The sequence below is a fragment of the Arachis ipaensis genome, chromosome B09, assembly GCF_000816755.2.
Source record: "Arachis ipaensis cultivar K30076 chromosome B09, Araip1.1, whole genome shotgun sequence".
Lineage (NCBI taxonomy): Eukaryota > Viridiplantae > Streptophyta > Magnoliopsida > Fabales > Fabaceae > Arachis > Arachis ipaensis.
Window position 1 is genome coordinate 79,458,169 of NC_029793.2, and position 14,145 is coordinate 79,472,313.

Consider the following 14,145-nt stretch of genomic DNA (forward strand, 5'->3'; position numbering starts at 1 on the left):
GCGCTGAACGCCAGACTGCAACATGAAACTGGCGTTCAACGCCAGTTTGTGTCATCTAAACTCGGGCAAAGTATGGACTATTATATATTGCTGGAAAGACCTGGATGTCTACTTTCCAACACAATTGGAAGCGCGCTATTTGGAGTTTTGTAGCTCCAGAAAATCCACTTTGAGTTCAGGTAGGTCAGAATCCAACAGCATCTGCAGTCCTTCTTCAACCTCTGAATCTGATTTTTGCTCAGGTCCCTCAATTTCAGCCAGAAAATACCTGAAATCACAGAAAAATACACAAACTCATAGTAAAGTCTAGAAATGTGATTTTTAATTAAAAACCAATAAAATATACTAAAAACTAACTAAATCATACTGAAAATATGTAAAAACAATGCCAAAAAGCGTATAAATTATCCGCTCATCACTTCTCACAATACTCAGGGTCGGCCACAATGACACACATCAACTCTATAAAGTCTAAACTATCGGCCATACCAGCAGGGTCCTTTGTAGACATCTCGACAATGTTCTTACGAGAAGACATATAGCAAACTACACCTACAGCAAAGGAAAACAAAAAGGGGGTCACTACCAAACAACTCGGACAAAAGCAAACAAGCAACAAACAGCAGGTATGGCAGCAAAAGGGCACCCCAGGATTCACAAAGAAGGAATTGAATCAGCACCAAAAGTCCAGGGGCACCCTTTGGAGGCAGCAAGCACAGAATGCAGAAATGTGATAAACCAAAACCTAAGCTCCTACAGTTCCCTAAAATGACGGAAACTTAAGCTCCTACAGTTCCCCAAAACAAGATCAAAACTTTGTGCGAAAAGAAAAAGCATGCAAACAGTAAGGCACAAAGAAAGATGACTATTAAGACATAGAAAAAAGAAGAGCACCAACCTGCGATGAAGAAGGAGTGAGCGCGATGAATGCACGACAGAAACACGAGCAATCTACACCAACGAGCGCTTCAAAAAGGAAAAGTAGGCAGCTTGGGGCAAGAAAAGAGAAATCCTTTTTTCAAGTATTGAGACAAAAGAAACAAATAAAGAAGCAACGATCTCGAATAAAAGAGGGTGTTCTTTGCAGAAGAAAGAAAAACTTCTCTAAATTCAAGATCGAAGGACGAAACAAAACATAAAGGAGAAGAAAACTGAAACTAAGAGCAAAACCTCTTCTTTTTTCAAACAAAAGTTTAAAGAGGGAAAAGAAACGGAAAAACAAAATGAAAGTCCAATTAATAGGCATTAAAGGTGCGTGCATATTCCCAAGAAAGTAACCCCTTCAAGAAACAGACGCGGCAATAAAGGAGCGAAAGCAAAAAACGCTTTGCATTCAAAGACAACTCGCAAACAGAAGAACAGATTGGACCAAGATGCTTGAGCATGACTTCCCCAAAGAGATCAAAGCTTAGAAAGCATGATCTTATGGAAAGGTCCGAGCTCAAGTAGGGGCACTGTTCATACCCTGGGTCGAGCTAGGCGATCCGACTTGGACGAAGACAAGAACGACCGACCTCTTCCCAAAGAGCTCGGCCAAATCGTTATAAGGGCCTAAGTAGGCCTAAAGCAGAAGATCACAGCCCACCTGAAGGCGGCTGGCCAAAGATAAGTGGACTCACCCACAAAAAGATAAGATAAGATAACTAACTTATCTTAGGGGAGGTCACTCTACACTACTATAAATACACTGGAGCACCCAGGTATAACTCACTCTATGATTCTACACAAAAAAACCTGCTTAAATCCCGTGCTAACTTAAGCATCGGAGTCTGTTGTAGGCACCACCACCCACCGGTGACCAAGGATCAGTAGCATTTCCAGATCCAGCAAGTTGGACCCCACAGCTCCGATCACACCCGAAGATCTCATCCGAGATCGACCTTCAGTTTCAGATAACCCTCGGAACAGCCAGGATTGCTTCCCTTATGGGCATTGAACGCCCATGCTCTCTTCTCCCTTCTGGCGTTGAATGCTAGTAGGGGGCACCCTCCAGGGTGTTCTATTTCTCTCCTAAGCGTTCCTGTTTCTGTTCTTATGGCTACACATGATCACAAACGTTAGAAAAACTAAGAAAACTATGAAAACAATAGAAAATAAAATAATATGAAACTAAACTAAAATAATTGAAAGAAAATAGAAAAGAAGAAATTACTATAGAATACTTATGGTTGGGTTGCCTCCCAACAAGTACTTCTTTACCGTCCTAGCTTGACAGTCAACTCCTCCAAGGAGGAAGATAGTCATAGAGGCGTAAATCCTCACCCTTTATGGGGAGCTTTACTCCTGTGCTCTCATGGGTCAACTTCACATGCTAAGAAGATAGGATCCCGTTTACAGTATGAGACAGGGTTGGACTTGCAGTGAATACCACCCTCATCCTTGGTGAGAAGCCTTCAGTAGGGATCTTTTTGTTTCTCTAGCCCCTAGGCATCTTCCTCTTAGGACCTTCTTCCTTGGTGGATAGTGCACACCCAACACCAAACTTACATTTAGTGTTAGGGGGGATTGAATTGGTTGCAATCAAGGGAGGGGGCTTAGATACTGAATTTTGTATTCAGGTACCTCCTTTGTCACGGGGATGTGGAGGTTTAAAAACCTTGAAAACCATCCAATCCTCATGTAATCTCAGCATTAATTCGCCTCTCTCAATGTAACAACCCTAGTTTTTGAAAATCAAATAATTAGTTATTTATGATTTATTTTATTTGTTGATAATTTTATTTTAAAAAAATTATTTTACTAAAGGTAATTAAATGGAGTTTCATCATAATTAGAGTTTAAATTAATTAGAATTTTTATATAATCTTTATTGGATATTTGGTATAATTGAAATTATAATTTTGGTAATTGAAAAATAAATAAGAATTGTATAATTTAATTTAAATTAATTCTATTATAAATAAATTATGGTTTAATTTGAGTTCTTTATTTTTAGAAAATAATATATCGAGCATGATTAAATTGATTTTATGAATACTTTAAGTTTAAGTCAATTAATATTTTTGTATAATTTTTATTATAATTAGTTATTTTATAAATTAAAATTAAAGTTTTGGTGATAGAAAAATAATGAAAAGTTATATCATTTAATTTGAATAATTAATTTGAGTTTCAACTATATTTTATAAAAATGTGATTAATATGTTCATTTTATAATGTAAATTAGAAATAATTGATTTAACTTGGCAATATGTTGATAAATAATGTTCCTAAATATTTTTGATAGAGTATATTTGATTCTAAAATTACTCTACTATTCAATTTTATCAAAATATCCATTCATATCTATCCATATTACTTTATAAAATCCCTAATTTCTAACCCTAATTACCAAATTGGAAACCCTAACCCTAAGTTCCTAATCAGAAACCCTAACCTACCTTTTCTTCTCCCTTCAGCCGCACCATATCCTCCTTCTTCCTAAACACCACACATACACACAAAAAGAAAAAAGAAACGCAGAGAGAAAGAGCACGATGAGCAGAGAAAAGAGAGAGGGAAGAGCTGCTGCCCCGCCGCCGCAGTGACCATCGCACTGCCTCCGTTCAGCCCGCTGCCACTGCACCGTCCTTGTCGCAGCCACTCCCGCCAGAACTCATGCCGCCGATTTGTCGCTCGAGGAGACGCCGTTGCAACTGCCGCCGTCCTTGTCGCCGTTTGCGGTGCCGGCGAGGAGTGCCGTCGCCAGGAGAGAAGAGTGACGCGGAGGAGGGAGATGAAGCTTCATTGTCGTCGCGCTTTGCTGCCACGAGGCCGCCGTCGCCGCTGCTTCGAAGGGAGCCGTAGTCATCGCCGTCAAGCATGAAGGGTGCAGAAGAGAGAGCTTGCTCATCGCAGGAAGCATAGCCACGCCATCGCCGTTGAGCCTAGATACCATCGATGGAAGCCACCGCTGCCGCCTGAGAAGAACCCGCAGAGAGAGAGGGAGCCCGAGAGAGGAACGCAAACCTCTGTATTGCGCCGTCATTCTGTCGCTGTTCTGCTGGGTTGATGCCGCCTTTGCTGTCCAAGCTGTCACCATATAATGTTCCTAAATATTTTTAATAAAGTATATTTGATTTTAAAATTACTCTACCCTCCAATTTTATCAAAATATATATTCATATCTATTCATATTCCATTATAAAATCCCTAATTGCTAACCCTAATTCCCAAATTGAATAAGAAACCCTAATTCCTAAATTAAGGAACCCTAATCCTAATTTTCCCCCTCCCTCACCACCACTCAGTCGCACCATACCCCCCTTTCTTCCTAAACACAACAAACACAGAATTGAGAAAGAAATGCACAAATGCAGAGGGACAAGAGAAAGTTTAGAATCGAAGAAGAGGGAGGAGCCACGCCGCCACCGCACTCCGTAACACCCAGCCACGTCTTGCTCGCCGTCGTGCCATCCACCCACGTCGAGAAGGAAGAGAGAAATAGAGGAGAGTGGCGTCGTGTCAGCTGCGAGCTTGCCATCGAGGAAAGCTGCCGTCGCCATCGTTGTCCTCATCCTGACCTGTCACCGTCACAGGAGCCAGCCGGCTTCATCGCCGTTCATCCTTGTCGTCGCCGTCGCCGCTGGTCTGCCTTGGAGCCACCGTCGAGTAGAACGCGAGGAAGAGTTCTCGTCACTGTTGTTCACCCAGTCATCGTTGCTGCTTCCAATCCCACCGTTGATGCTGCCACCACTGCCACAACCACCCTTGAGCTGCTGTTGACCTATTGAACCACCACCCGAGCTACTGTTGGCTTGCCGCTGCTATTTTTTGGGTTCAAGATTGCTGCTGCTGTTGTTGCTCTACTCTGCCTCTACTTCTAATTTTTGGAATCTGACAAGAACGCCACTGCCGCTGCTGTCGCTGTTGCTCTGGATCCATTCTGAACCGTTATTGTCACTGTTTGGCTGATGCTGAGGCCTTTCATCATCACCAGAGCTTTCCAGAATCATCGTAGTTGCCACCAAGAAAGCTGAATGGGTGCTGGAAACTACTAACGGAGTTGTATTGGATACTGTTGTGATTATTCTGAATTATGAATTAGAACTGGATGCTGTTGTGATGACTCTAAATTATAAGTGAAATTAGATGCGATTGTGAATTGTATTTTGAATTATTGATTTTTGTAATGAATTAGCTGAGATTATGATCTTGAACGAATTGTTTTGAATTGTTTGTTATTGAATTAGAATTTTAATATATTGGAATGGCTATGGAATGGAATTGGTTGAAATTTGGCTGTGAATGGTGATTTATTTAATGTTACTTATTAAATTGAAATATGATGAGGTAATTATTGAATGAAATGTATTTGAGAAAAGTTAGTTGTGGTGATTACTCTGAGTTATTGACTGACTTCATTGTCGTGAGTAATTAACTGTTGAGACTTAATTTGGTTTAAGGCTGCGATTGTTATTGGTTTTCTGATTATTTTAGAATTGCTAGAAATTCCGGTTTGATTATGTTAAGTTGGTTGTTATTGTTGATTTAAGGTTAACTAGAGTTGATTTTGAGGACGGTTAAAGGATTGAAGGTTGATTACTGAACTATTTTCTTGAAGTATGATCTTTAGAATAAAATGGTAACTTTGCTAATAACTAAAGAACTTTAAAAATAACTAGGAATATAAAAATTTGTTGTTTGGAATATTAGTTATAAATTCGTGAAGCTGGACTGGTTTACTTTTAAAGAATGGTTTATGAAAACTCTAATTTTAATTGATGTTAGGATGTTGGTCTTAAATTGATTTCTAATGAAACAATTATTTAGATTCTGTTGTTGTGATAACTGCTGATAAAAGGGCTAGTAATTTGTTGAGAAAGAGGGAACCCGTAAGGGTGGCTAAGTCCAAATTTTAGGGGAAGTGCTGTCGAAATTTTATAAAAATCTGAGGTTTTATTTGAAAAGTCATTTTAGAATATTTGAACTTGGAAAATTATATTATTTGAGTTTTATTTAGGTAAGAAGAATTATACTATTTTGAATTTGAATTACCAAGAAAAGGTTTATGTTTCAAGTTTGAATTATTTAAGAAAGGAATTATGTCATGAATTCAATTTAATATGAAAAGGGTTATGGTTTGGGCTTGAAATAAAGGATTACTTTTTAGAAGTTTGATGAATTTATAATATTTGAATTTGAATAGTAAAGAGAGATGATTTTTGAGTCTTTGGGAAGTTAGTAAACTTAGAACAGAGTTTTATTTGATTACTTCTAATGAGAGGTTATGTTTTGAAAAGTGTTTAATGAATTTAAAATAAATGATTTTTTTGAGTCTTTTGATAGAGAACTAAACTGAAAAATAGTTTTAAAGTTGGCTTGACTCAAGATTGCCAAAGCAGAGATTATGAACTAAATTGATTATTAAGATTTCTATGAATGAATGCTTGAGAAAGTTAAGAAAGGTTTAAGAAAATGTGTTAAGGATTCAAAGCGAAAAAGGGAATGGAGAATTGATATACGGAATGTTGAGATTTAGAAAGAATAATAAAAAAATGATAAAAGGTGGGAAAATCCCATGAACTGTTAGTTGTTTAACTACAGAAAAAATCCACGAATTGATAATTTGTTAAATTTGGGAAGTACCCACGAACTGAATGATCATTAATCTCGGAAAAACCTATAAATTATTATTTGTTTTAAATGCTAGAAAACCCACGAATTGATAATAATTTATTACGGGAATAACCCATGAACTGTTGTACGTTGATCTCGGGTTTAACCCACGAACTGAGGATCGTTGTTTACTGTGTATTGATCTCGGGTATAACCCACGAACTGAGGATCTCTGTGTTGTTGTATATTGATCTCGAGGAAACCCACGAACTGAGAATCTGTGTTTTGTTCGTGTGTTGATCTCAGGGACGCCCACGAATTGAGAATCACTATTTCCCCTTGTGCGTATATTATGGGGTCGAGCTTTATGCCAACTGTCAGTAGTCATGAAGGAGTGGTATTCTTACCACCGACACGTATGCACTAAGGACACAAAGAGAAACCATATCTGGGACTTGTTTATAGGCAATGTCGGGCTGCAGGGTGTAAATCGACACGTGAGCTCATGGCCTGCTTAGGACAGACATGCATCATATTGTTTGTGCACTTGCATTTGGTTGTGTTTGCTTGGATTACTTCTCTGTGATTGTGTTGTTTGTCTTATTGTGATTTGTTTATGTGTTGAATTGAGTTTCTTGCTTGTGCTAGTAGTTTGAGAATGGATAGAGATGATTAATAACTGTTGTTATGACTGAGAATCAATTATGTGGCTGAAAAATATTTAATATGACAAGTTTTGCGATTGAGATCTGTTTTGGGTTTAGAAATTTAAAGAAAGTAATTATTTATCTAAAGTAAGATTAAATAGTATTTCAAAAGATTTGACAAAGATGGTTTATTAAGAAAAGTTAATTATTTGCACGTTAATCATTACTTTTACGGCATTCCCATTCCCTACTGAGAACGTGAGGTTTGTTCTCACCCCAAAATCTTCCACCCTTTCAGTGACACAGGTTCGAAGACTCAGTATGAAGCTGCGGGCAATTAGCAGGACTTTACTTGTATTTCATGTTGTTTTCATAGAGTTTCCTCTCCCTTGTTACTTTAGTTTTTATTTTATACAGAGGGATAGGAGTTGTACCTGAGTTTTATTTAAATTCTTTGTATAATATTTATTATTATTATTAATTATGTGATTATTATTACTTGGTGATGTTTGCTATATGATTTTAATTAATAAAAACAAAATTTTTCTGGAATTTTCTAAAAACTAAATCGCGATATCGAACTAAAGGCTCAATAGTAAATAGTTAATAAAGGAAAACAGGTTAGTAACGCCTTACTTTCGGTACGATCATAACGTTCTGGAAGCTGGGTCGTTACACTCAACATCTATCAGGCTCTTCTAGTGGCTAGGAATGGTTTTCCCAAGATGATGGAGTCATTTGCATCCTCTCCCATGTCATGTACCACAAAGTCTGCAGGGAGGAAGAGCTCTCTAACCTTTACTAGTACGTTCTCTACTAGCCCGTGTGCTTGTCTCAAAGACTTGTCAGCCAATTGCAGGGTGATCCTTGTTGGCTGTGCTTCTTGGATTGCCAGCTTTCTCATTACTGACAGAGCCATCAAATTGATGCTTGAACCAAGGTCACAGAGTGCCGTTTAAAAGTGAAAGTCCCTATAGTAATGGGAATCATAAAGCTTCCAAGATCAGGCATCTTCTTGGGTAGATTTCTCTAGACTAGTGCACTATACTCCTTGCTCAAGATCACAATTTCATCGCCCTTTAAGGCCTTCTTCTTAGAAAATAGGCTTTTCATGAAGGCCATATAGGGAGGCATCTTTTCTAGCACCTCAGCAAAAGGAATATTGATGTGTAGCTTCTTAAAGATTTTCAAGAACTGAGACTACTGTTCATCCTTGGTCTCCTTTCGCTCTTGCTGAAGATGTGACACTTCAGGCACTCTTCCCACAAGAGGTGCGTGTAATAGTGTGCTTCCAGCCTCTTCTTGAGGCTTTTCTTCCTTTAGTTCCTCAAGAGTGTGTACCACCTTAGGCTTAGCTTCCTTGGTCATGATGAGTGTCTTACACTCTTCTCTTGGATTTACCTCTGTGTAACTGGGAGGAGTGTCAGGAGGTCTCTGAAGTTTCTGAGGGTATGGCAATTTGGCTCTGTACTCTAGGGCCTTGGGTAATTGATGAGCGGATAATTTATACCCTTTTTGGCATTATTTTTATATAGTTTTTAGTATGTTTTAGTTACTTTTTATTATATTTTTATTAGTTTTTATGAAAAAAAACATTTCTAAACTTTACTATGAGTTTGTGTATTTTTCTATAATTTTAGGTATTTTCTAGATGAAATTGAGGGACCTAAGCAAAAATCTGATTCAGAGGCTGAGAAAGGACTGCAGATGTTGTTGGATTCTGACCCTCCTGCACTCGAAGTGGATTTTCTAGAGCTACAGAAGCCCAATTGGCGTGATCTCAATTGCGTTGGAAATTAGATATCTTGGGCTTTCCAGAAATATATAATAGTCCATACTTTGCCCGAGATTTGATGGCCCAAACTGGCGTTAAATGCTAGCTAGAGACCCTTTTCTGGCGTAAAACGCCAGAACTGGCACATTTCTTGGCGTTAAATGCCTATTTTGGCACCCAGGGTGGCGTTTAACTCCAAATTGAGGCATATGCACGTGAAAGCTTCTAAGCTCAGCCTAAACACTCACCAACTGGGCCCCGGAAGTATATTTCTACACTATCTGCACCTAGTTACTCATTTTCTGTAAACCTAAGTTACTAGTTTAGTATAAAAACTACTTTTAGAGATTCATTTAGCAACGGATGACATTTTACATTTCATATTGTATCTCTTACGGCATGAGTCTCTAAACCCCATAGGTGGGGGTGAGGAGTTCTGCTGTGTCTCAATGGATTAATGCAATTACTATTGTTTTCTATTCAATCACACTTGATTCTGTTCTAAGATACTCACTCGTACTTCAATATAAAGAATATGGTGATCTGTGACACTCACCATCATTCTCAAATTTATGAACGCGTGCTTGACAACCACTCCCGTTTTATCTGAGCTCAACGTAGTCCTTGGGCGACAGCTTGAGTGCGTATCTCTTGGGTCTCTGATCCACGGACCGAGTCCGTGAGATTAGAACTTTCGTGGTAGAGGCTAGAACCAATTGGCAGCATTCTTGGGATCCGAAAAGTCTAAACCTTGTCTGTGGTATTCCGAGTAGGATCTAAGAAGGGATGATTGTGACGAGCTTCAAACTCACGAATGCTGGGCGCAGTGACAGTGTGTAAAAGGATAGAGAGATCCTATTCCGACACTAGTAAGAACCGACAGATGATTAGCCGTGCAGTAGCTGTACCTGGTATTTTTCATCCGAGACGAGAGATCTGACAGTTGATTAGCCGTGCAGAAACCGTACCTCGTATTTTTCATCCGAGAGGACAGATGGTAGCCCTTGACAATGGTGATCCACCAACATGCAGCTTGCCATTGAAGGAATCCATGCGTGTTTGGAGAAGAAGACAGTAGGAAAGTAGAGATTCAGACGACAGAGCATCTCCAGAACCTCAACATGTTCCTCATTACTATATCACAAGTATCATTCATTTCGTGTTATTTACTTTTCATAAACAAAATCATTTTTATCATTAATCTCCTGACTAAGATTTACAAGATAACCATAGCTTGCTTCAAGCCGACAATCTCCGTGGGATCGACCCTTACTCACGTAAGGTATTACTTGGATGACCCAGTGCACTTGCTGGTTAGTTGTGCGGAGTTGTGAAAAGTGTAATCACAATTTCGTGCACCAAGTTTTTGGCACCGTTGCCGGGATTGTTCGAGTTTGGACAACTGACGGTTTATTTTGTTGATTAGATTAGGAAAAATTTATCTTTTTGGTTTAGAGTCACTAAATTTGAGTCTTTTATTTTCTTTTCAAAAATCTTATTTTTCTTTATTAATGTTTAATTTTCCTTTGAGTTTTCTGTTTGAGTTTAGTTTCATGCTTTAAGTTTGGTGTCAATTGCATGTTTTTATTTTCCTTCAAATTTTTCGAATTGTATGTTCTTTTTGTTCTTCATATTTTCGAGTTCTATGTTCTTTGTTCTTTCGTAATCTTCAAGTTGTTCTTGTTTATTTTCCTTGTTTGATCTTTATTTTTCTTGTTTTATGTCTTTTCTTGTTTTTCTTGTGCATTTTCGAATTATTAGTTTCCAAAGTATAAAAATTTTTAAGTTTGGTTTCCTTTGTGTTTTTATTTTCTTAAAAATTTCCAAAAATTTTGGTGTTCATCTTGACATTCAAAGTTTTCTTGTTTGTTTTCTTTGTGTTGATCTAAAATTCTAAGTTTGGTGTCATTTTATTGTTTTTCTCTTTCCTCATTAAATTAAAAAAATTATCTTTTCCTTTATTTACTCATCATTTTCGAATTCCTCAGGTTGACTTAGTCAAAATTTTTAAAATTTAGTTGTTTCTTGTTAGTCAAGTTAACATTTCAATTTTAAAAATTTATTTTTTTTTATCTTTTTCGAAATAAATTCTTTTTCAATTTTCTTTTTATATTTTTCAAAAATCTTTTATAAAATTTTTCAAAATCTTTTTCCTTTTTATAATTTTCGAATTACTTGTCCTATTTTATTATTTTGATTGAAAAATTTTAAGTTTAGTATTTCCTTGTTAAGAAAGTTTCAATCTTTAAAATTTTAAAATCATATCTTTTTCAAATCTTTTCTTTTATTTATTACCATAAAAATATCTTTGATTTTAAGACATATCTTTTTCAAAACTTCCTAACCAATTTCTCTCTCTTCATTTTTCGAAAATCCTCACCCACATTTTTTTTCAAATCTTTTAATTAATTAATTATTTTAGTTTTCAATTTTCTTTTAATTTTTGAACTTATATTCGATTTTTTATTTATTTTATTTTATTTTCTTTTCTTTTAATTTCAGTATTAAAAAAAATAATAAAAGAATAAAATTTTTATTTACAATTTACATCATCTCCCTTTCTCCAACATGGACCTAAGTGGAAATGAACAGTTCAGAAGGACTCTGGGGTCATATGCTAACCCCACTACTGCTTCATATGGAAGTAGTATCTGTATACCCCCCCATCAGAGCCAGCACTTTTGAGCTAAATCCTCAGCTCATTATCATGGTGCAGCAAAATTGCCAGTATTTCGGTCTTCCACAGGAAGAACCTACTAAGTTTCTGGCACAATTTTTACAAATTACTAACACAGTACGTGATAAGAAAGTAGAACAGGATGTCTACAGATTATTACTGTTTCCATTTGCTATAAAAGATCAAGCTAAGAGGTTAAACCAACAACCCAAAGCAAGCATAAGAACATGGAACATTTATCAGATAAATTCCTGAATCAATATTTTCCTCCAAAAAGGATGACACAGCTAAGGTTGGACATCCAAGGCTTTAAATAAGAGGATGATAAATCTCTTTATAATGCCTGGGAGAGGTATAGAGAGATGCTAAGGAAATGCCCCTCTAAAATGTTTTCAGAATAGGTACAGTTAGACATCTTTTATTATGGGCTTACAGAAAAGGCCCAGATGTCTCTAGAACACTCAGCTGGTGGATCTATACATATGAGAAAGATAATTGAAGAGGCTCAAGAGCTCATTGATACAGTTGCTAGAAATCAACATCTGTATTTAAGTAGTGAGTCCTCCATGAAAGAAGAGGCTAAAGCAGTATCCACTGAACTTAGTCCTCCAGAATAAGTTGTTGAACTCAATCAGCAATTGCTTCTTATAACAAAACAGTTAGCAGAATTTAAAGAGATGCTACAAGATACTAAAAATGCTAACAAGAATATGGAAGCACAATTGGATCAGAGAAGACAACAGTTATCAAAACAGATAACAGAAGAGTGCCAAGTTGTTCAATTAAGGAGTGGGAAGACATTGAATGTCTCAACTCAAGGCAGCAAAAAGCTAAGAAAGAAACAACTAAAAGAGGATGACCAAGCCACTGCCCCAAATCCCTCTGAGGACAGTAAGAGCCTAGAGAAGAATGATCCTGGCGTTCAAACGCTAGGAAATGGTGAAAAACTGGCGTTAAACGCCCAGTGGATGGCCAATTCTGGCGTTCAAATGCCAATAAGGGATCAGACACCTGCAAGTGCTGATACAACCCCCTTAAGCAGGTTTTTCCAACCACTTTTGTAGGAAGTAAACCTGCAGCAACTAAGGTTGAAGAATATAAAGCCAAGATGCCTTATCCTCAGAAACTCCGCCTAGCAGAACAGGATAAATAATTTGCCCGCTTTGCAGACTATCTCAAGACTCTTGAAATAAAGATTCCATTTGCAGAGGCACTTGAGCAAATACTCTCTTATGCTAAGTTCATGAAAGAGATCTTAAGTCATAAGAAGGATTGGAGAGAAACTGAAAAAGTTTTTCTCACTGAAGAATGCAGTGCAGTCATTTTGAAAAGCTTACCAGAGAAGCTTAAAGATCCTGGAAGCTTTATGATACCATGCACATTAGAGTATGCTTGTACCAAGACAGCTTTATGTGTTCTTGGGGCAAGTATCAACCTAATACCTGCATCCACTATCAAAAAGCTTGGTTTGACTGATGAAGTTAAACCAACCCGGATATGCCTCCAACTTGCTGATGGCTCTAATTGAGGACATGATTGTCAAGGTTGGGCCATTTGCCTTTCCTACTGACTTTGTCGTGCTGGAAATGGAGGAGCACAAAAGTGCAACTCTCATTCTAGGAAGACCTTTCCTAGCAACTGGACAAACCCTCATTGATATCCAAAAAGGGGAGATAACCATGAGAGTCAATGAGGATGAGTTTAAGTTGAATGCTGTCAAAGCTATGCAGCATCCATATACATCAAAAGACTGCCTGAGCGCTGATATTATTGACTCCCTGGTGGAAGAGGTCAATATGACTGAGAGTCTCAAATTAGAGCTAGAGGACATTTTTAAAGATGTTCAGCCTGATCTGGAGGAACTAGAGAAAATAGAAGAACCTCTGAAAACTCCTCAGGAAGAGGAAAAGCCTCCTAAACCCGAGCTCAAACTACTACCACCATCCCTGAAATATGCATTTCTGGGAGAAGATGACACTATTCCCGAGATCATAAGCTCTGCTTTAGAGCCACAGGAAGAGAAAGCACTAATTCAGGTGCTAAGGACACATAAGACAGCTCTTGGGTGGTCCATAAGTGATCTTATGGGCATTAGTCCAGCCAGATGCATACACAAGATCCTATTGGAGGATGATGCTAAGCCAGTGGTTCAACCACAGAGGCGGCTGAATCCAGCCATGAAGGAGGTGGTGTAGAAAGAGGTCACTAAGTTACTAGAGGCTGGGATTATTTATCCTATTTCTGATAGCCCCTGGGTGAGTCCTGTCCAAGTTGTCCCCAAGAAGGGAGGCATGACAGTGGTTCATAATGAAAAGAATGAACTGGTTCCTACAAGAACAGTTACAGGGTGGCGTATGTGTATTGACTTCAGAAGGCTCAATACAGCCACCAGAAAGGATCATTTTCCTTTACCATTTATAGACCAGATGCTAGAGAGACTAGCAGGCCATGAATACTACTATTCAGGTTACAACCAAATTGTAGTAGATCCTCAGGACCAAGAGAAAACA